The sequence below is a fragment of the Danio rerio genome, chromosome 15 (genome assembly GCF_049306965.1).
Source record: "Danio rerio strain Tuebingen ecotype United States chromosome 15, GRCz12tu, whole genome shotgun sequence".
In the NCBI taxonomy this organism is placed as follows: Eukaryota; Metazoa; Chordata; class Actinopteri; order Cypriniformes; family Danionidae; genus Danio; species Danio rerio.
The window spans coordinates 16067934-16091772 of record NC_133190.1 but is presented as its reverse complement, the minus strand read 5'-3'; the positions used below and the strand labels follow the sequence as shown (position 1 = coordinate 16091772).

The following is a 23839-nucleotide window of genomic DNA, read 5'->3' as shown; positions in this document are numbered from 1 at the left end:
CGCCGTGCATAGAGCCCATTGTAATGTAAAAAAAAGTACAGCACAACTGTAATTATTTATTTATAGCAACTCAAATTGACAGTAAGTTACTGTAAAGTTTTATCTCAAGTTTTATGTTACAGTACATCTAATGTTGATAAATAATGTTCATTGGATTATTTTATGTGTGTTACCTGTTACCATTATGGTGTTTAGAAGTTTAGTAGCAACTACTGTATATACAGTTGTAGTCGGAATTAATAGCCCCCATGTTTATTTTTTCCCCTATTTCTGTTTAACAGAGAGAAGATTTTTTCAACACATTAATGAACATAATAGTTTTAATAACTCATTTCTATTAACTTATTTATTTTATCCTTGCCATGATGACAGTAAATAATATTTAACTTTTAAAGTGACATTTAAAACATTTAAAGTGAAATTTAAAGACTTAACTAGGTTAATTAGGTTAACTAGGCATGATTAGGCAAGTTATTGAATAATAATGATGGTTTGCTCTGTAAACTATGGAAAAAAACAATATAGCTCAAAGGGGCTAATAATTTTGACCTTAAAATGGTCTTTAAAAATTTTAAAACTGCTTTTATTCCAGCTGAAATGAAACAAGTAAGACTTTCTGCAGAAGAAAAAATATATTATCAGACATACTGTGAAAATTTCCTTGCTCAAACATCAATTGGGACATATTTGAAAAAGAAAAATAATAATCAAAGGGGGGCTAATAATTTTGACTTCAAGCATATATATATATATATATATATATATATATATATATATATATATATATATATATATATAAGTATGTTTCTTTGCTTATGATGAACACTAGTTAACCATTTGACTCCTCACATGCTTTTGGTGTATTTTGTTATTAAATTATGTTTTTCCCTTAAAACAAGCTACATAATCTGCAAATGGGGAAAGCAAGATGTCACTTAATTTGGCATATTATTTCTTAAAAAAAAAAGCTATATTTAAGATTTTTATTTGATATTTGGACTACAAAACAGTGCTGTTAGTAGATTGGCACTTGTGTCAATGTAGAATTTACCATGTGTTATAAGATGTGTATCCACTTTAAAGTAAATGCACAATTTGCTATAAATTGTGAGCCACAACCCTACGTTCTGTCTCACGACAATTCGTAACTTATCTGGCTAAGTCGTATAATTTTTCTTATGTATTTTTTAGCTAATTTGTATGATTTTGTATGATATGATTTGTAGTGTTTAGTATGATTAGCTCATCACTAGGGCCAAACAGAATCTGTGGACATTTTTTGCTATTTCTGCAGAGAATTTTGTTAAAAATCTGTGGATTTATGGGGAATGATTTTGGGAATATCGTAATTAGATATATATATAAAATGAAAAAACAAAACTTGGATCCAAGAAGGCCGACTTTAAAAAGGCCACCACGGTCACCACCCATCTTGAAAAGTTTGCCCCCTTACATATACTAATGTGCCACAAACAGGACGTTAATATCACCAACCTTTCCCATTTTATTAAGGTGTATCCATATAAATGGCCCACTCTGTATATTGTGAATGAATCAAATGGACATTTTAATATCAGTCAACAATTATACTGAAATTAATTTAAAAATTGAATATAAATGTACACACGTTTACACAAGTAAATAAACAGAATCAATGATGGGCTAAAAATCTGCGTAATTCTGCACGCACAGATTCCGTGTGGGTATACTCATCACCCAATGCCGTTTGGGTGTGGGGTGGGGTTTGGTGTCATGCCTCCTTTTAAAATGTGTAAAATTCCATTCGACTGATCTTGTATGAATTTGTACAAATTATAGCAACTAAACTGACAAAATGTTAAATAATTATGCGTCCTCATGAGATTAGGTTGGTATGTTTGCTTGCTCTTGCCTTTATTCTATACTCACCACTCATAATCTACTCTCACATTTCAGTGTTTACTCGAACACCACAACAGCTGCATTTCCAGAAACTTCCACTTTGAAACCTGCTTTCAAATGTAAGCGTTTTCAGTCTCCAAAACAACCTTGCCGTGTAATTGAACAGCCAATACCTATAAAAAGTTTCCCTTTTTTAGGCTAAAAACGTTGTCATGTAAATGCCCCCTAAAGCAAAGCTAGCTACTCTTGCTTCTCCTTCAGAGTTCTATCTAATGAAATGCTGTGTCAGTGCTAATCCCTCCATTGCCAGTCACTCAGCTGATTCACCCAATGTCACCAAAGCCTCCAATAGGGATCTCCTGAAGACCCAAATAAAAGAATGTCCCCTTTGTCCATCCCATTTGGCTTCTCCATGGTGATGGGGCATTTGTGCATTTGTGCAGTGATGGACGGTCCGAGACGCTCCTTTTGCCTCTTCCATGAGCGCTGGACACATCGCTGGCCCTTTTGTGCGGGGTCTCACTGCGTTCCTCTGCTTCTAATTGAATCAACAGGACGGCTGTTAGAAAGAGTGTGGAGGCAAGAGGGTCTCCTGGAGGCCAAAGGACAGGTCAGGACCTCTGATCCCAGCGCAGTACCTGCTGGGCACGGCCAACTAGTGTAAAACCCCGGCCACTGGGATGAATTAACAGTGTGTTTGTAATGAGTCCCAGCTGGAGGAGTCTTCTGATTGCAGCTTTTAGAGGAAACACGCAAAATACAGCCGGAGACTCTTTAGAGGAGAGATTTCTGTCTGCACTTTAATATTTGCTTGCTTTTTGCAAGTACAAGTATGCTGAAGCTCTAACAGAGGTTAACTTTATTCAGCAAAGTTTCTTTATCAGTCCATTAAACCTTTTAAATAATTGATGTCTCAAAAACATTCAAAATGCAACAATTGTTTAATTAAATACATTTAATTAAAGATTTTTTTTTCAGAAAATGTGTGTTTATGTAGACTTTGAAATGACTTTCAGTCTATTTTGATGAGGGGTGCCCAAACTTTTTTCTACGAAGGGCCAAAAATACCTGAGGGCTGTGGGCCGAAGGTAAATATATCAAACTGTATTACAAAGTTGCCATGGGTAATTTCCAAATTTTTATTCTTTACTTTAGCCATATTAGACTTTTATAATTAACTTGTTACAATGAAAATAAAAAACAGTTCCATTTATAACACAATGAACATTTAAATACATCTGATTTATTCACAGCATTTAATTAAAACATTTAATTCAAGCTTGCTTTTTTAAGCTCAACAATAAAACATACAAACAAACAAACAAACAAACAAAAGATTACGTGAAATTAGAAATGACAATCTGTATTAAAAGACATTCCCCAACTCTTCCCTTCCTTTTTACTGTCCTCTCAGATGGGATGGCGGGTCAAATCATAGGTTATCATGTTGATTTAGTTAGTTGATTTTGATGAAGATCTATTAGACAACAATATTATTTAATTTATTGATCATTTGTTTAAACATATATAACTAACTACTGGATGGTGTGTATCTTAACCTGTCAGTAACAACAGAACCCTCTCATTCATTCATTTTCCTTCGGCTTAGACCCTTATTTCCTATTAAGACCTACTTAAAGGCTACTCACACTACAGTATGCTATCCGAACAGTGGTGTGCCTGAGCGCGGTTCACTTGGGCTTTGGCGTGGTACGCTTGTGTGTGAGTGCAAAACGCACCAAAGCCCAAAACTGAAAGCAAACTGAAAACAATGAATGCAAACTGTCTTAGATTATTGAAGACGCAAACCCCTCACTGCACGAAAGCTCCGCACCTTCAGCAAACCTCCTAATACCTGCAGCACGAGAACTTTATGATTGTTTATGAGCGTCAAAAGTGGCTGATCTGTTCGGCGAAATGCTGGACTGCGTGTCACCGCATATCAAATGACTTAAACGATATAACTGAAGAAATCTCCACTGTGCTGAGCAAGCTGCGCTTCTGACCAGCGCATCATCGATGACGTAAGCGTGCCCAGGCCCGAATGTAATGTGAGTGCGGGCCATTGGGGGAGACAGGAGGGGTGGGAAAAGCGTGCTTTGGCCCGGTTCAAGGCAACTGTACATAGTGAGAGTACGCCCTTAGACCCCTATTTCAGCATATGTTTTACGCAGTGGATGCCCTTCTGTCCGCAACCCAATACTGGGGAAACACCAATACTGGGAAACACCAATACACTCTCACATTCAAACACACACACTACAGGCAATTTAGTTTATCCAATTATCCTACAGCGCATGTCTTTGGACTTTGCGGGTTAACCGGAGCACCCAGAAGAAACCCACACAAACATGGGAAGAACATGCAAACTTCACTGGAAATGCTACTGGAATAAGTAACTTTCTTGATGTGAGCTGACAGTACTAACCACTGATCCACCGTGCCAGCCAAGAACCATCTCATAATAGTAATTCTATTTGAAATCACAAGTGATTCATTGGTTCAAGAATTAGAACCAACTTCGAAGAAGAAAAGAACCGACTCATAAGAGTGACAAATAAATGGCCCATAAGAGATTTTGGCAGTCTGAAAATCAGAACAGACTCATAAGAGTCATTTCTTTGGGAATTAGAACAGACTCAATATATTTCAGAATCAGAGCCAGCATATACAAGTTAAACTGCATATTTTCATTTGGAAAAGACAACATTCTTGAGAGTTGTTTGTTCAGAAATCTGACTACATTGGTACTGGTGTGTATTTTTGATTTACCAAAAAATATAAATAAATAAAAAACACTCAAAAGAATCATTTGTTTGGGAATCAGAAATTACTAAGAGTAATTCCACTGGAGGGTGGTCAGAACAGACTCATAAAAGTCATTTGTTTAGGAATGAGAACTGACTCATTACATTTCAGAATCAGAACCACATTAGTTAAACTACTTATTTTGATTTGGTACAGACAACATCCTTCAGAGTCGTTCATTCAGGAATCAGCCTACATTGGTACTAGTGTGTATTTTTGATTCACTAAAAAGAAAACAACTCATAAGAGTCATTTGTTTGGGAATCAGAACTGACTCATTACATTGATTTTTTTTCCAGAATCAGTCTACATTGGTTACACTGTAAAATTTGGTAAAGACAACTCAAATTGATCTTGAATCATACACACTCTAAATTTCTGATTCATTAAAAATAACAAACTTAAAAGAGTCAAATATAAAACAGTCATGTGAGTAATTTTTTGGGGGTAGTTTTTTTAATCAATTCATAAGAGTCATTTGTTTGCAAATCAGATATGACTCATTACATTAATTCCTTTAAGAATCAGTCTACATTGATTACACTGTACACTTTGATTTAGTAAAGATTATTGATCATGAACTAGACTACGTACTGTTGTAAACTACTGATTCACTAAAAAGAACAAACACAAAAGAGTCAAATATAAATGACTCAAGAAATATTTTTGGGGAATCAGAACACACTCTTAAGAGTCATTTGTTTGGGAATCAGAACTAACTCACGACAGCAATTCATTTAGACATCATCATGCCTACATTAACCAAGCTGTATATTTGTGAATCAGTTCAAATTTGACTCATAAGGGGAAATAAATGCCACCTATTGTGCACTTCATTTAGTAATGCCATTTGCGAACAATAATAGTAAACTTGAGGATGTGGTTAGAGATCTGCCTGTGGGAATTGAGCTGTATTATCTCAACAAACATCAGGCCTGCAGCTCGTATGTCCTGTTTCTCTGGGAGGGGCGAAAGATTGCCAGCCTTTGGTCCAGAGTGTTGACGTCGACCCCCAGCCGCCCCTCAGGAGCTGCAAATCACACAGATATCGTGATTATTTGTCAAGAGCCTTCAAGAAGGAATAAACAGCAGGCCTGGAGGACGGGCCTGGATAATGTAGGCCTGCTTTGGATTCAGGGGTCATGCAGCGGGGGGCAGGAGGGCTGGGGGTGGGGCACGCCTCAGCCTTTATGTTGCTCCAGAGCAATTTAATGTTGCAGAAATGCCTTTAGAGAAATAACAGAGTGGACAATGGCAAAGATCACAGTGTGACACTCTACAGGGCTGGGATTTTGTTTGCTTTTTTTCTCCTTTAAAGCTTAAGATTGTTAAAAACTTTGTTATTCGATTCAAAAATAGCACTTCAATTATACTCTAGAGTTGATATCTCACTATTTTATTTAGCGATGGGGTTGGAGATAAACATTAAAGCAGTGTTCTAAAAGTTCAACCTATTGTACAAATGAAGTTGCAAGCCATAAATTCACCAAAACATATTATATCGTTTTCATTCTTAATATGTTCATCTCACAATTCTGATTTGGAATTCTGTCTGTTTCTCACAACTGTTTTTGTAATTCTTACTTTATTTATGGAATAAACACACACACACACACACACACACACACACACACACACACACACACACAAATAATAATAATGTTTTGCTATCTTGCTATTCTGTGCAGGGATGTGTATTATGGGACATTCTACCAGAAGCATACATTATCTGTCCCTGAAATAAAAACATAAATACAGTAAATAAAAAGTATTTCATCCCATAAAATGTCTAAAATGGTTGATTTCTGTGAGTTGTTCTGTAAGGGAATATGTCATTCATTAGGTTCTTAACTTTTATTTTATTTTATTAAAATCAATTTACAAATGTACAAACGCTGTCATTATCCATGTCCTCAGCCCAATTGAACATTCAGCTTTAATAGTTTTGTAATGCTAAAAACTGTTACTTAGAAAAAAACAAAACCTTTCAGAAACAGCATGTTTAAGTTGTTATCACTCACATCAATTGATTAAATACATGAAATTCTATATTTTTCTTTTAAAAAATGTTTTCCCTTCGCACCTCGAAAACATTTAGTTGAGAGTACATTTCTATCAGTATTGGATTATGGTGATATACTTTATATGCACGCACCTCTGAATGTTTTAAAAAAGTGGATATTATTTTTCATAGTGCCTTAAGATTTGTCACTAGTTCGGGTGTGCTCACACATCACTTTAATTTATATAAAATGACAGAATGGACCTCATTACAGTTAAGGAGAAAACAACATATTTTACTTTTCATTTTTAAAGCTTAAGTTGGTAAATTACCACAGCATATACCTAATTTGTTGGAGTACTGTTCAAATACTTACAATACCAGATCAGCAGATTTACTTTTACTTAATTATGCTCCAAATGTATGGATTGAGCTTCAATATATACTACATTTGAAATCTGTACTATCGCTATGTTTACAAATATTTTAAAGACTACATTTAGAAGAGTGCACTTGTTTTAACAATTGATTATGGTTAATACTATTTTTGTGTTTGTCTATGTGTCGTGACAAGTATTTTTATTTTTTATTTTTGTAACTTTGTCCTATGCTGCCTGTCTTAACCAGCACTCCCTGGTAGAAGGGATATTGTATCTCAATGGGACATTCCCTGTTAAATAATTAAATTAATATATAAACAAATAAATTTACAATTGTCCCCATGTTTCTGTCAGTCCTTTCACATTTGCATGAAATTTAACATAACTTGAGTGCAATACATCTTTAAGGCTACAACTTGGAAGTCACATCATTTGATGGAGGAGAAGTTGACAGTGATCAAGGATGGGTTCTGCCATTAAATTGTATGATTTTTATGCTTGTTTTTGTATGATTTTTTTTGAGGATGACAAGCTTAAAGGTCAGGCCCTGTCACATTTTTTTTTATAAGTGAAGTGTACATTTCTGGTAGGATGTTTCTTATATTAATGTTTTATATATAAATTTCGGTATTCTCAATTCATATCTTACAACTGAGAATTCTGAGTTTGTCTTCTGGTTTAATTTCTCAAACATTTGGGTTTATTTTTCTAATGTCTCAATCTAGTCTGACTATTTCTCAAAATTGAAATTCTGACTACTGCATTGACTATAATATATTAAATTGCTATATCACACTATAACAGTATATTAGATTATAATATACTAAATTTTGCAATTTCACCTTTATTTATTAATTTGATTTCTCAATTGGGCTCTAACAAATGTTAACTTCTTGCAATTCAGACTCTTTTTTTATTTTGAATACATATTTTAAAATTTCGACTTTATTTTGTATTATTTCTGTTTGGTATAACAATTCTTGCAATTCTGATTTCTTTTAATTTTGATTATGCGGTAGTGGATTAAAGTGGATCGCAAAAGATTTTCAAGCTTGTCCTAAGACAATAATGGGTGTTGTTCAACAGTTTTAAGACAATTTTGATGAAAAGTTTTAAACTATTTCAAATGTTGACTACTTTATATTTTGCATTGTCTACTATTTTTATTTTTTATTTCTTGCTTTGGTCTCAAATGTCCTAATTTCTCACAGTTCTGAATAATTTCTCACAGTTTATATCTTGCCATTCTGCAAATAAAAGTCTTAACTGTCAGATAAAGTAATACTAATATTAACTTTATACATTATATCGACATCTAATGCCAATTCTGAATCCAAACCAAGTCTAAAGACCCAAACCCCATTCAATGGGAAACACATTATTAATCCACAGAGTACTGAACAAATTCACTCCTTTTTTTGTTGAGTTGTATTGATTAATGCACACACAACAGTGTCTCTGGCTCTCTGGAGGCCTGACCTGTGGGGTGTTCAGTAGTTAGAGCCTGTCCTTTCTGAAAGAGAGATCTCTCTTCTGGAAGAGTGCAGTGTTCTCTTTGTTCGCTGTGTGGAAAAACACAATGTAGGTGCTCAGGCATGCACTGGGAGGCAGATCTCCAGGGCTGCCCCGAATCTCATTAGAGAACTTTCCAAAGTTTATTATGATTGGACGGCCTTGTGAAAAGAAAGCAAGAGCCCTAAGAGTGCAGGGTAAGCCTGAGGGTTTGTGTGTGTGTATGTGTGTGTGTGTGTGTGTGTGTGTGTATGTGTGTGTGTGAGGACAGAATTAGTCCCATTCCCATACAGGAAGCAGATGTTTTGCTGTGGCAAAGTAACTCTGGGAAATCCACCGAGACGCGTCTTAAATGTTGTAAGTCTTCATTAACTCGATGTGCCGTAAATGAGATTCTGCATCTAGTTTTTCTTTCCCGTTTCCCGAATAAATTCATATAAGTGCACTTTTCCGTGCTTTTGAGTGGCTTTAAAGAGGCGACCAGCAGGGGGAGGCTTTGAAAACAAATCTGCTCATTGCATAGCGAGATTGGGCCCTCGGCAGGGAGCGAGACACAATACACAGCCTGAAGAGACTTCCTGAAAGGATGGGGATGAAAAATAAGAAGCCGGTTTGAGAAATAAAGATGAAAAGCGGGATTGTGTTGGAGAAGCTGGTTCTCTGCTGAGTCGCACTGTCCCATGTGGCTTCTAGATCATGGGTTTTAACATCACAGATGCTTGAGGGTCTGAGAGTGAATGACATATTTGGTTTAATTTAAGGCAATTTTAGTATAAAGAGTTTGTGGGGTAAGTTGAGCCATATGGGAAGCATCTATTTTGATAACACTTTACAATAAGGTTTATTAGTTAATGCATTTACTAACATTAACTAATTATGAGCAACACTTGTAAAGCATTTATTAATCATAATTGAACATTTACTAATGCATTATTAACATCCAAGTCCATGCTTGTTAACATTAGTTATAACCATAAGTTAACATGAACTAACAATAAACTACTGTATTTTCATGAACTAACATTAACTAACATTAACAAATACAGTAGTAAATGTATTGTTCATCGTTTGTTCATGTTAGTAAATGCATTAATAAACATTAACTAATGAACCTTATTGTTAAGTGTGACCTGTATTTTTATATGACCAATGGAAATGACATCATGTCGAAGCCTATTTGATATTTTGGTGTTATAGAACATAATTTATCAATATTTTTAATACATATTTTACTTTATGTATATTTAAGTAAAGTCTTTAGCTAGTTATAAAGTAAAAAAGTCTATATTCTTGTATTTTTAAACTGTATTCAAAATTGAAGTGCAAAATCTAAATTTGCACAATGTAATTCTTTAGACCCCTTTTATCGTTAGTTTGCTATGAGGGAATGATGTGCAAAAAGAAAACCCCGCCCCCTACTCAATATTCTGTTTCAGTTCGTGGTACATCAGCACACTGAAATAAAAGTCTTAGCAAGTTCCGGTTCATGCAGATTTGAAAGTTTGAAAGTGTTTTAGTGCAATGACGTTAAAATAAATTTAATTAATGCAAATATATTGAAATTACATACATTTCATTTTGGTGTCTACATTCTATGTGTTTTTATCAAGCAACAACCTCCTGCTCTCCCTCATGAAGCAAATACAGAAGTAACTGAAACTGCAATTCATCGAATTTCTGCTAGTTCTGGCTCCATACTAGAGCAGATTTCTATTGAGCCCACTAATAAAATGGCCAACTTTGCAGCAGAAAAAAGGTGATTACAGCCTTGCACAAAGAACGATTTTGATTCATATAGTTAATATTACCCTTCATGACAACTGTAAGGGGGATATTTTTTTATAACTCATCTGTTTCCTTTATATTAAGTTATATTAAGTCTGCATGATTAAGGACATGGCCACTTGAGTGACAGCTAGGTCTCGCTGCTCGCTGTCTCGTCACCTCAGTGAACATAAACATCATATTTTTGTTCTGTTTTATGTGCCTTTACACAGTGAGTTGCTTTTTGGATTTATTTGTTACAATTATCACATGATATGGCATGTTGTGTGCTCTTAATAGCTCATAAACTATTCAAGTGACCTCCATTTCCCAGTTGAGTGAAATTATGTACTTATACCATCTCTATAAATGTAATTTAAGATAATTTATCATTTATGCATTTTTTTAGAATTCGAATGAGCTCCAGAATCTGACAAATTTATTAGCTTTAGGCTCTAGAACAGTCATCTGAAACATTGTCATTCAGTGTTGTGCCTGGATTTCATCAATAGCCTTGCATTTACTAACACAGACTATATTTTAAGTGTTTGAAACTTATTTGTGTTTTCCTCTTGTAGAAAAGATACAAAGAATGCTTATGCCCGATTCACACGCGATCGTCATAGCAGCAGCCATTTGTCTTCAATTGGCTACTGTCTGAGCTGGTGTATTTGCATAAAGCAATCTGATTGGCTGATGTGTCCATTGCCCTTTGAAAAGTTGAGAAGTTTCCAACTTCTGCAGCAAGCAACGCCACTGAAGCAGCACAGATGGAACCACAATGCAGTTCGGCAACACCTGATGTCACCCATTCAAAGTGAATAGGAAGCGTTGATGCTGACGCCTTGTGTAAATGAGGCGTTAGTGGCTCAATGTATTACAACAGTGTTTTTAAAAGTCTAAACACTCTACTGACATAGCTTACAACCAAGCACATGTGGTCAGAACACAAATCGCAGGTAATGAAGTATTAAGTGTTTCTCTTAAAGAAAAGCCCGTCTAAGCAAAATGCTAGCAGGCGTCTGTAGCTCAGCTCCGCCTCTTTGCCTGTGTTTGGTGTCCCCCGGTCAGTGCGATGACGCAAGAACAAAATGGCGATGGTTGGCCACACCTACTTGTAGCTTCTTTTGCGTTCTTCAGAAACCTATGGGTGACGTCATGGATACTACGTCCATATCGTCTATGGTTTTATACATAAAAATTAAGAAATGATATCCACATAAAGTGACCAATATATCTTTTTTTTCTGAAAAATCTAACATTATCAAAATGTGCTTGACATTCTGTGTGACAAAAACTATAAACATAGATATTCTTACAAAAAAAGTGACCATACAACACTGAATTCTGTTTTAAATTATTAAAAACATCTTTAGAATAGTGGCTTTAATGAATGACGTCTTAGTGGATGTCAATTGAGGTAGCTAAAAAACTATTTTAAATGATGATTTCAAATGAATAAACGTGTAAAAATATAAAGATTTACCATAATATTTAAAACATTTACTCGGCATTCCGAATATAAATCGTCAATCCTTCAATAAACACTGCACGTTCTATTCCATAGCATCAGTTTTGCTTTGACAATCATTGATAATTCAGTGGCAGTATTGTGCAACTCTGAACAGACAAACACAGTTAAATGCTGCAACTCATCCATAAAGCTCTGACAGTGAAGAGTGTCTGCTATTACTGAACAATATGCCTGTGACTGCATGTGTATGTTTGCTGAAGGTTTGCCTTTCTCTAAGGTTCACTTGTTTTCTTTAGCGTAACTGGACACTTTTCCCTCCAGGACTGTTTTTCAGTAAACTAGCCCTTATATCTGCTCCACAGATGCTCTCACTGTGATTATCACACTCTTTTACGTAAACCCACATCTACTCTGTTCACTTTTTTAACATACAGAGAAAATGAAGACACACGATGCTTAGAAATACAACTATAGAAACAAGTAAGAGGCCATTTTTTATGCAAAATAAACGTCATTAAATTGCTACATTTTGTTTCCATCCTAAGATTTGAATTCAACTTATTATTATATTATTGTACTTATTATTATATTGTGATTTACATGCATTCAGCAGTAGTATTCAGTCTAGCAAGAAAAAAAAATTGATGCGGGAGTATGGATCTGAAGTAATGAACCTGAGGAACTGAGAATTCTCCAAATATCTACAATATTTAAAGACTGCATGGACTTTATAAAATTAAACAAATAAAAACATTGTAGTTAAATAAATCCAGTAATCCAGAGAAATTAAGAGAAATATATAAGTTGTCTCTTCTTATTTTATGCTTGTAAGATTTCAGATAAAGTAAATTTAACCTTTTTATTAAAGAGCTTTATCGATACGTGCACATGAACAGGGCAGAGTGAAGTGTGGATAGTTTACCTCATGGATTGTCTTAAGTGCAGATTGTTTTGGCTTGTCTTCATCACCTGTTGCTGGTTTAGAGTCAGGATGATTGATTGGTTCCACGCTAAAAGGATAAACACACACACATATAAAACTTAAAGCTGGAGTGTGTCGCTTTGTACCTCAAGTGGCAGCAAACAGAACAGCAAATGTATTTATGGTTTCTGAACATCTTGAAGTATCATACATCATACATATTTTATTTGTTGTGAAAACAGATTGTTGGTTGTTAAATCATTTTTTTGGTTGACTGATTGTTACTATGTCTGGATCATACAGGTTACATTTTAAAATGTATACTTTCGGGGCAAATAATCATTACCATATGAAAGTCGGTATATGTGAATGTTAAGATTTTCCCTTTTTTCTGGATGTACATCCACTTGAAATGGTCCGGAATTTTTTTTTAAATGTAGGGTGGTGCATAATTTTGCTCTTTGTGAACCAATTGGACTGTTGGAAGATGGGTGTTGCTTATAAAATGGAGGAAGATTGACAAATGGATGAAGACAGACACTTATAGCCCCTCCCAAAAGACATTACATGTGACCAAAAAATGAAGAAAAGTCATTTAGAAGTTAGAAAATTTGATTAAAGATTCTGAGGGCAAATTCATTTTTACAAAATAATGATGTAAATGGATACACAATCGTGTATAACAAGCACTCATATATATATATATATATATATATATATATATATATATATATATATATATATATATATATATATATATATATATATATAAAAGAGATTTCAACTTTAATCTAGGACAGACGAAAGCATCATAACACAAAACATGGTACACATTAGCTAACCCCACATAAAGTAAATGGGGTCCAACTAACACCTGGTGACAAGATGCAAGATGCAACATTAAATACAGGTGTAAATGTGGTCTACAATGTTTTGAGCTTGTCCACTTTTATCCACCATTGCCACACATGAGGAAAACCACGTGTAAACAAATTATTAAATTCAAAAGCAGTTTTGAGTCTTTTTCAACAAAGAAAGACAAAGAAAGTCTTTTTCAACAAAGACCTCCATTCCTTGAAACATAAGTCGTCATGTTTATTGTTACAAAATATTTGAATACAGTGTACTTTCAAGGCCCTGAAATACTTCTTTTTATTCTTTGTTTTAGGGCAAAAATATGTTTGAAATGGCTGAGCGACAATGTAATGGTTTCAAACATTCAGACAGCACCACACTGCAGTGTAGCTTTGTAAACATCTAGCAAACAGCTTTTTCCAGGTTGTTGCAAACCAGACGAGAAAAGCAGTGCTACATTGCTCAACTTCTTCACATTGTTTTCTATTCCCTGTAGACAGACACCAAATGGTGCCATCAGTGTGCACACACTCATAGAAAACCATGTCTTGAATTTTTAAAAACAAAGTGTGATGCACCACTTCTTGCCCAGTATGTGACCCCCATTCCGTGTCTTTAAATTACACATAAAAAAGGCAGGGCCAATAATAAACCCACAGATTGCATAATCAAACTTCATTTGAGTTAATCTTTATTTATCAGCGCCTTTAAGGTACAAGGTACAGCTTTGAGCATAATGTGCATTAAAACAATAAGAGTCTCATCTCCCATTCCCTTTAAGAGTCAGTTGCGTCGCACCATGGCACATTGCTATTTACAAAGTGGACTCTGTAAGTGGAAAAACTGAATACTTCGCTAGTGAAAAAACAGTTAAACAAAACATCTGCATCACGAGGATAAAGAATGAGCCTCCTCTATTCAGCCTCTTTACTTTCTTTTTACTTCACTTTTACTCTTTACTTTACTCCTTTACTTTCGTGGATAAGGAAATGATGTTGTACGCACTGCACTGATGACATTCGTTAGCCTACATATTTATTTGTAGGCATGGAGGAAGTAGTTTTATTACTTAAGTAAAAAATAATAATTTTGTAACATTTACTTTTTTTTCACGTGTAAAGATATTTGTGTATTGCTGTACATCTTGTGTGTATGAAGCAATGTATAAGTGTTTAGATCTGCAATAAGTGCAAATGCGCTCTGCGACTTTAGACCAGCTTAGACCAGCCATTTACCAGCTAAGTTGGTAAATGGCACTGTCTATATCAGTTCCTCAAAATAGCAATGCGCCAACAATGCGCCTTTTTTGGGCCTACTCACACTATGGTAACCGTATTGTGCCCAGGCCCGTTTCACTTGGCCGGTCCTGGCCCGGTTGGAAGAGGTGTACTTGAGTGCGGTTCACTTGTGTTTTTTGTGCGGTACGCTTGTGTGTGAGTGCAAAATGCTCCAAAGCCCGAAACTGAAAGCGAGACTTGACTTTTAAGGGACTGCTTCATATGAATTTGTTAATTATTCTTACTGTTTAGTGAACGCAAACTGCCGTAGTTTATTAAAGACTTAAACCCCTCACTGCACGACAGCTGCGCACCTTCAGCAAACCTCCTAATTCTCGCAGCACGAGGACTTTATGATTGTTTATGAGCGTCAAAAGTGGCTTATCTGTTTAGCAAAATGTTTGACTGTGTGTCACCGCATCCCAAACGACTAAAGCGATATAACTGAAGAAAGAAGAACTGTGCTGTGCGAGAGCGCTTCTGACCAGCGCATCATCAATGACGTAAGCGTGCCCAGGCCCAACTGTAATGTGAGTGTGGGCCGTCGGGGGAGACGGGAGGGGGGACAAGCGTGCTTTGGCCCAGTTCGAGGCAACTGTACATAGTGTGAGTACGCCCTTAGACTGGCACACAAAGTGGTGCAAATTGATTTGTTATTAAAAAAACGTAGTGCAAAACGTGAAAATTATGGTTGCGCTGGTCTGAAAATTGCAACAAATCATGCCATACACGTTTTGCCCCTTATTGTGCCGGGTGTATGATAGGGCCCAGTGTGTTCTCAAAAACAGAAAAATGCTCCAAATGTGAATTAGGTGTATTTCCATCAAGTGGAAAGTGCTAGATTGGCTGACTCTAGTATTGACAACCTAACCAACAGTAAACAAGGCAAGAATAACTGGTGTAATTTTAATGATGGCAGAGTTTATTCTGCAAATGTGTTTCCATCTCCATTATTCGCATGAACTCTTTTTCAAAACCACCTCGAGCTAGAGTAAAAACTAATTTGCAAATTAAGGGATTTTATTCAAATTCCCATTCCCATCACTTGATTCTCATTCAGTTCTTCAAAATGTGCATTATTTAACACAGAGTGATGGAAACCCAGCTAATGTGACAGAAACTTTATTCCTTTTTTGCTTTAACACCTTAGTGTAGTTTTGTTATAGTACTAAAATTATGACGAAACTAATTTTATTACCAGATGAATCAGTATTATGACAAAAACTGCGGAGACGTTATTGAATAGTAGATAATAAAAGATAGAACTTATATTTATTTGTTTTATTTACTAATAAAAATGTGAAACTTTCCATTGACCATTGTCACTGTCAACCACTGACCACTCTTTTTAAAAACTCTTTTTACTCTTTGTATACCCCTCAGTATACAAACACAATAAAATAAGTAGTGTTGGCGTAGGTTTCCTCCGGGTGCTCTGGTTTCTCCACAGTCCAAAGTATTGTATGAGTTTGTGTGTGAATATGAGAGTATATGGGTGTTTCTCAGTACTAGGTTGCAGCTGGAAGGGTATCTGCTGCATTTACATATGTCGGAATAGTTGGCGGCTCATTCCACCGTGGCGACCCCTCTTAGATAAGGGATTAAGCTGAAGGAAAATGAATAAATGAATGAATGGATAGGTAATGCTAAAATCTATTCAAATTCTTAGTGTGAGTTGCAAGTACACAGTATATGTGTTTTAAAAATGAATGACCGTACAGTATGCGCATATGTTAACGACTACATTTGCATCATTTAAAAATCCTATATTTTGAACTTTAAGTTACTACTATTAAAATTTGAGTGGTGTATTCAAAGTTATCCTTAAAGTACTGCACACATTTTAAGAACAATTTAGTGTGCTTTGCTTACGTAAGTGTTCTGGAGAGTGTCGTTTCATCTTCTGACGTTTTGAAGAGACAGGAACATCTCAGATGGTCGTCTTTCTGCTTTCAGTCCAAAAGTCCTGCTGTGAGCTCACACTGAGGGCCAATGCAGAGGCCTGTGTGCTTCAGCACCTGCAAATGAAATTAAAACAGATTAATAGTGCGCAGGACAAACAAACTCCAGCCCTCCGCAGGAAACATGCTAATGTGGAGGATAATGAGGCATTTTAGACTCAAATGACAGATCGGTTAATGTCATGCTAATGCACAGGCCTTGAAATTAAAACAATTATTTTGTATGGGAATGCGATGTCGGGGCATCTGGATTTTAAATTTAAAAAATGTATTTGATGTTAATAAATGAACTCTTGTTTTTCCTGCTATTATATTATTAAACTAAAGTTTGGTGTTGAAGTGGATAGACTTTAACTTTAACGAAAAATGTGACTGATAATCATTATGAGGTTTGGTAATCATTTTAAAAAAGATTTTGTCTTGATGTAACAGTTTAAGGCATGAACTAACATGAACAAACAATAAGCACTACATTTATTACAGTATTTGGTCATGTTGATTAACCTAAGTTAATAAAAATACAAATGTTCATTGGTAGTTTAACTCATGGTGCATTAACTGATGTTAACAAGCATGAATTTGGATGTTAATAATGCATCAGTAAATGTTGAATTATGATTAATAAATGCTGTACAAGTATTGTCCATAATTAGTTCATGTTAAATACATTAATTAATGAACTTTATTGTAAAATGTGACCAGAAAACACACATGGCAAATACTTTAGAACCCTCAAAATACACATAATTCAATAGAATATTGATTAATTTTGTATATATTTTTAACAATTATTTTTTAAATCGATACATCCATCCAAATCTAAATACACATTTCATGTTTGGGTAATTTTATAACAATATATGTGCAAAAATTAACTATAACGTTTTCATCTTAAACCTGACATTAATGTAAGGCAATGCAATGTCGGGGCATCTAGATTTGCTGTTTTAAAAAAACGTTTTTAACGTTTAATTATAATTTGTTTTAATGCTATTATATTATTAAACAATTGTTAATGTTTAAGTCGATAGAGTTTAAGTTTAACTAAAAATATGACTGATAATCATTATGAGGTTTGGTAATCATTAATGAAAAGATTGATGTAACACTTTGCAATAAGGTTGTATTAGTTAACGTTATTTAATGCATTAACTAACATAAACAAACAACGAACAATACATTTATTACAGTATTTGTCCATGTTAATTAACGTTAGTTAATAAAATACAAATGTTCATTGTTAGTTCATGTTAACTCATGGTGCATTAACTAATGTTAACAAGCATGAATTTGAGTTTTAATGCATTAATAAATGTTGAATTATAATTAATAAATGACGTGCAAGTACTGTTCATAATTAGTTAATGTTAGTAAATACAATAATTAATTAACCTTATTGTAAAGTGTGATCGGAAGAATACACGACAAATCATTTTTTAGGATCCCCAAAATACACATAAGTTTGATATTGAAGTGGTTAGAGTTTAACTTTAACTAAAAATATGAATGATAATCTTTATGAGGTTTGCTAATCATTAATTAGAAAAAGATTTTGTCCTGTTGTCAGGAAGAGTTCACAAAAGGTTGCATTATTTAACATAAGTTAATGCATTAACTAACATGAAGAAACAATGAACAATATATTTATTACAGTATTTGTTCATGTTAGTTGGTGAAAATGCAGTTCATTGTTAGTTTGTTATCTCATGGTGCATTAACTGATGTTGACAATCATGAATTTGGGTGTTAATAATGCATTAATAAATGTTGAAATATGTTTGTTTGTTTGTATACTTTATTGTCCCTCAAGGGGAAATTTTCTGTGGACTCACACAGCACTTCAGCTGGTTCTGACTATGATTAATAAATGCTGTACAGGTACTGTTCATAATTAGTTCATGTTAGTAAGTACATTAATTAATGAAACCTTATTGTAAAGTTTGACCGAAAAATACACATGGCAAATACTTTAGGACCCTCTAAATACAAATAATTCAATCGAATTTTATTTAATTTTATACATTTTTAACAATTATTTTTAAGTGATTCATCCATTCAAATCTAAATACACATTTCATGTTTAGGCAATGTTATAACAATATATGTGTCAAAATGAACTATAAAGTTATATCTGTGTCAAAAAAGTTTGATCTCAAACTGAACCTTTGTGTAAGTAACCTTAATTTTGTTTGAAATATGATATTTTTGATGTTTTTTCTTAGTAATAAACATGTAGTTTGAACTATATTTGAGCAATAAATTAAATTGCAGTAGTGATCAAACTGTAGCTGTTTTGAGATTAAACATTTAAGAATGGGACAATGCAATTCATTAAGAGTCATAAAACACATGAATCATAAGTTCATTTTATCCAGATCGGAGTGTAGGAGAGTATTGAACGCTCTTTTGTCACTGACGCCTGTGTGCGTTTCCCATGCGTTTCGAGCACATTTGCATGAGAACAGGCCTGAGAGGCGGGTGTGAAATATTCTTTTCATGCCCTGCTAAAGGATGGAGATCCCTGTCAAGGCAAAGCTATCTTGTTGTGGCTTTGGTTTGTTCCGAGACCGCTGGACTCCATGAGCTGAGGTTTTATGTCATGTAATGGTTTCCCATTTGCAAGGTCGGGCCTCCGCAGCTGCAGAGCCCATTACAAGTTGATTGACATCATTCTTGGGACGTTTACAGGTCATTTGCAAAGGCATGTGGTGCACGGTAATGGATTAAGGTCATATGAAAGCACGCTTGTTGGGTTTCGGGATTTTGTTTGGAAAGATTTTGAAATGAAAAATCCTTTTTAGGTGTTTTGCTTTCTGAGTATTGTAGATTATTTCAAATGTGAAGCTGTGCATGCTTTTGCAGTAAGAAAAAATAAATGTTACGCTATGAAAAACATTCTTAGTTCTTAACGTTTTCAGAAACGTTTTCAGATGTTGGATTCAACTTTAAAAAATGTTTATGTAAATGTCATGTTGCATGAAATCTGCCAAAAAAAAATAAAAAGGTAATTGCTAACACACATGCACAGCTATCTTTATGAGGCCTTCCCATTCTGTATATCACCCTACTCCTAATAACATCCTATACAGGAAACTATATCTGCATTTATTTTTTATTTTTTAATACTTAATGTGTTATTTATGATCATTTTTGAACATGGGGTCAATAATAATGTCCCCACAGGGTCAAAATGTACTGGTAAATTTGTTCTTTTTGGGACATTTGATTTAAATACAAGGTACACACACTAATAAACAATCCACAAACAATAACAAACTGTGCTTTTTTGTATTATGACTTCTCTCTATGTATACACTACCGGTCAAAAGTTTAGGATCTTTTTTTTCACGTTTTTTTCTTAAGAAAATTATTCTGTTCATCAAGGCGGCATTTTTATTAAATGTAAAAAAAATATATTATTATATATATTTTTATTTATTAAATACTTATTTTTTACTTATTGTATGTATTTTCAAATGAAATTATTAGTCCAGTCATTATTGCCTTTATTACTATTACCATTATTAACAAATAACATTAATAATGATAACAATAATAATCAATATTAGACTGATTTCTGAAGAATCATGCGACTCTGAAGACTGAAGTAATGAAGCTGAAAATTTATCTTTAAAATTACAGGAATAAATGATTAAATTAAATGATAAACTACTTTTGAACAGTTATATTGTACATTTCACAAGTTTACAATTTGTACTTTATTTTTGATTAAATAAATGCAGCCTTGTTTAAGCTTGGATAAGCTTATTTTAAAACCTTTAAAACTCTACTGACCCCAAACATTTGACCAGTGGTGCATAAATATATATTATTTTTTCTTGTTATTTTGTCAGATTAATTCCAGTTTGGCTTTGGTACTCACTAATCTTACATATAAACAAATACAACATTTTAAAGTAAATACAACTGCATTACATTTTTCTTTACTTTAAACTCTCAAAATGTATCAATATGAATTCATTCTGAAATAAAATTATTGCTTTTAATAATATCAACTAGTTAATAACCTATTTTGGCACTGCTATTCCAGTCTTCAGTCACACGATCCTTCAAAAATCATTCTAATATGGTGGATTTGAAAAATGTATTATTTTAAGCAATCATGAATACACTTGAAGAGTTTATTTGATTCATTACTACTCAATTTGTAGTCATTTTCTGAAATCATGGTTTTATATAGTGCATTGAAGAGTACAATTGCAAAAAAAACATGATTTATGGAAATAACTAAAACAAGAGTGTGTAAAAATAATGTTTTTTTACAGAAAAGTGTTCTCAATTTCTGAAACTTCTGCTTCAGCAAATGAACTCTTGATTTGAAGAACAAATCAAAACCAGCAGTAATTTCAAACAGAAATCTTGTGCCTCCCCATAAACACTTTCACTTTTGATCAATGCAACACTTTTTATAGCATAAAGAACTTTAGTTATTCAAACACATTCCTGCACAAGGCTGTGTGGTTATGCTGAATAATGTCCTTTCTGGTCATCTGGGATGAGCGCAGCAAAAGGTGGGGGGTGTCTTTTCGGGCGATGTTCCTTTTTGCCCCCTGACACTGTTGTGATTAAGGATTAGACTGGAGAGGGTCTTCAGCCTTCTCTGCCCTTTCCCTAAACAATCCGCCCTCCCTGCCCCCACCTCCACCCCTTTCAGCCTCCTCCGCCCGTCCCGCTTGGGGGAAGGGAGGCCTTTTTGGCCCAAGAACTTTTTCACTCATTATGCTGTAAAGTCTTTGCTCAATCAGTGGAGCAGGAGGAAAACACCACCCCCCACCCACCCGAAAAGAAAAAAAAGCCCCCCTTTCACTCAACATCATTGCATCAAACATCCAAGTCCTTAATGCCTCTCCCGAGCACCCAAAACAAACTGACCAGATGTCTGTTTATCACACACTAATGACCCCAAGACAACAGCTTTAGTGTTCCAGGCCACCAGGTATTTACTTCTCAATCATTTGTGTCTCTAATGAGCGGCGAGGACTTTAACTTCGACTTTTTCGATTCACGTATTCCTCCATAACCATTACATCACTCGTCGTCCAAACCACTTGTTGTTGTTTTTCCTTAATGGGGTCCCCAGTTCCTTGACCTCTTCGTAAAAGTAAGTTTCTAATTATAAGCTGGAACTTAACAATAGGTATTAGACAGGGGAGCTGTTTTGTTCGGTCGTGAGGTTAAGTTACAGCCGCATGGATAGAAATTAGACTTAAGTCAGCCAGTTCACAAGAGCCCTTGTGTCTCAACAAGCCCTTCATATGATGACGTGCTGGGGTTTGTTGGAAGCTTCAGGGTTTTTTTTCCTTTTGGAGGGGGCTTTTCTGTTTTTCATTAACAAAGGAGGAAATCTTATTAGCGTGGCTTTACAGGGTGAAAGAGAGTAAAATTACAGTCACTAACAAGCTCAAATCCTGAGCGGCAATTAAGGTGTTTACATGACAGCCGTGGGTTTTAAAACCAAAAGGTTTTTGGGTGCAGATGAAAAACGTCTCCTATTCATACTGTAAAAATGGTACAAATGCTACATGGTGCACATGGTGTATTTTGTCTTGTTTGAATGTTTTAAGCATAAAGTGAGGTAATTTGGCAGATTTATTTTTTAGCAGAAAACACCACACACTATCATTTTGCGGTTATCTGTCATTTGCTTCTAAAGTAAATACAAAAAATCTGTTTATTTGAGTGAAGCTAGATTTTCACTGCAAGAGAGTGGCTCTTTGGTTTCAAAGGCCAATAAACCAAAATGTGTAGAAGATCTACTTTAGCTGTTGGAGACGCCGGCACCCACAGGTCTTCATGTGGCATCAGAGCCCCATACGTCTCCTCTCACCGTGGGATCAGCTGATCACAGTGTCTGTTGTCACTGGGAACAGGGATATAAAATACTTTAATGTCAACCTCTTCACCGGTAGGTGACACTTTCAACACCTTTGCCAGGTTGTATCAAAGCACCTCAGAGGGTCGTCGGCTCCAGTTCTGACAGCAACAGAGAGACGTGATCCAACTTTGAGATGTCTTAACACATTCACACGATTCACAATCAGGCCTAAAACATTGTTTTCTTAAACTAAATGGGGATAAATAGTAAAATAAGCATTCAGTGAGAGTCAATGATTGTTAAAATAAAGTGAATGATGTATGTAGCACATCGTATGAATGATTTCATTTGTTGTGATTGAAAAGCATCTTGAATCCACCAAATATCCACTTCTTAAATTTTCTGAAGCTAAATTATAGATGATGTGTTGTCTAAAATTGAATATAAACTGAATGTTTGCAGTTTTATGGAAAACTATAATATACTCAGCAATATACACATTATACACAGATATGAAATATGACATACTTTTACATTAGCATCTTGAAGGATTTCAAGAAATACTGGAACAATTATGCTGAATAAAAATGAGTATGAAGTAGATAATTTCACGTTCTTATTGTTTTATGTTTATTCGATAAATAAAGCCTTAAAAATAATTGGCCTAAGCAAGTACTTTGAATTATAATTTACCGTTACATAAATAATATGCATAATAAATAGCTAACGTTAGCCTCAACATGGCTTAAAATGGTGGCAAATAAAACTGCAGGGGCGAGATTTTGACAACAATGTCCCAACACTAGGTTTACCTGTATGTTAACAATATGTGTGAATACGTTAAGATAATGGAAATTAACGATAAAGTTTCGAGTTAAAATAACATAATATCAAGCAATTCTTAAGTTGAGACAGAGCATTTCAACCTACTTTGATAAGGTGTTATCCGTATAACAAGTCACCTTATTGGTAGCTATATGTTCATCAAGTACAGTTTTAATATGAGATAAATATGTAAATCTAACATTTAAGAAGTAAGGTTATGCAAATGACATCACAAACAAACAAAAACACTGCCCCGCGCGCTTTGTATACTGTGAAGTACGGAGTGGGCGGAGTCAACAGAGCGCGTAGGCGTGGTCGCCCCGCAGCAGCCTTAAAAACACG

At 34.7% G+C, this 23839-nt stretch overlaps 1 long non-coding RNA gene across 1 annotated transcript; it reads right to left on the bottom strand.

The window, feature by feature from the left end:
- Positions 1-3008: 3008 nt before the first annotated feature.
- Positions 3009-23775, bottom strand: LOC141377791 (uncharacterized). The gene is made up of 6 exons (XR_012390668.1): positions 23603-23775; positions 22807-22921; positions 22615-22717; positions 16748-16893; positions 12744-12831; positions 3009-5719 (listed from the first exon to the last, which is right to left on the bottom strand). It is a non-coding gene; the product is annotated as an uncharacterized lncRNA (long non-coding RNA).
- Between the last annotated feature and the right edge of the window lie 64 nt (positions 23776-23839).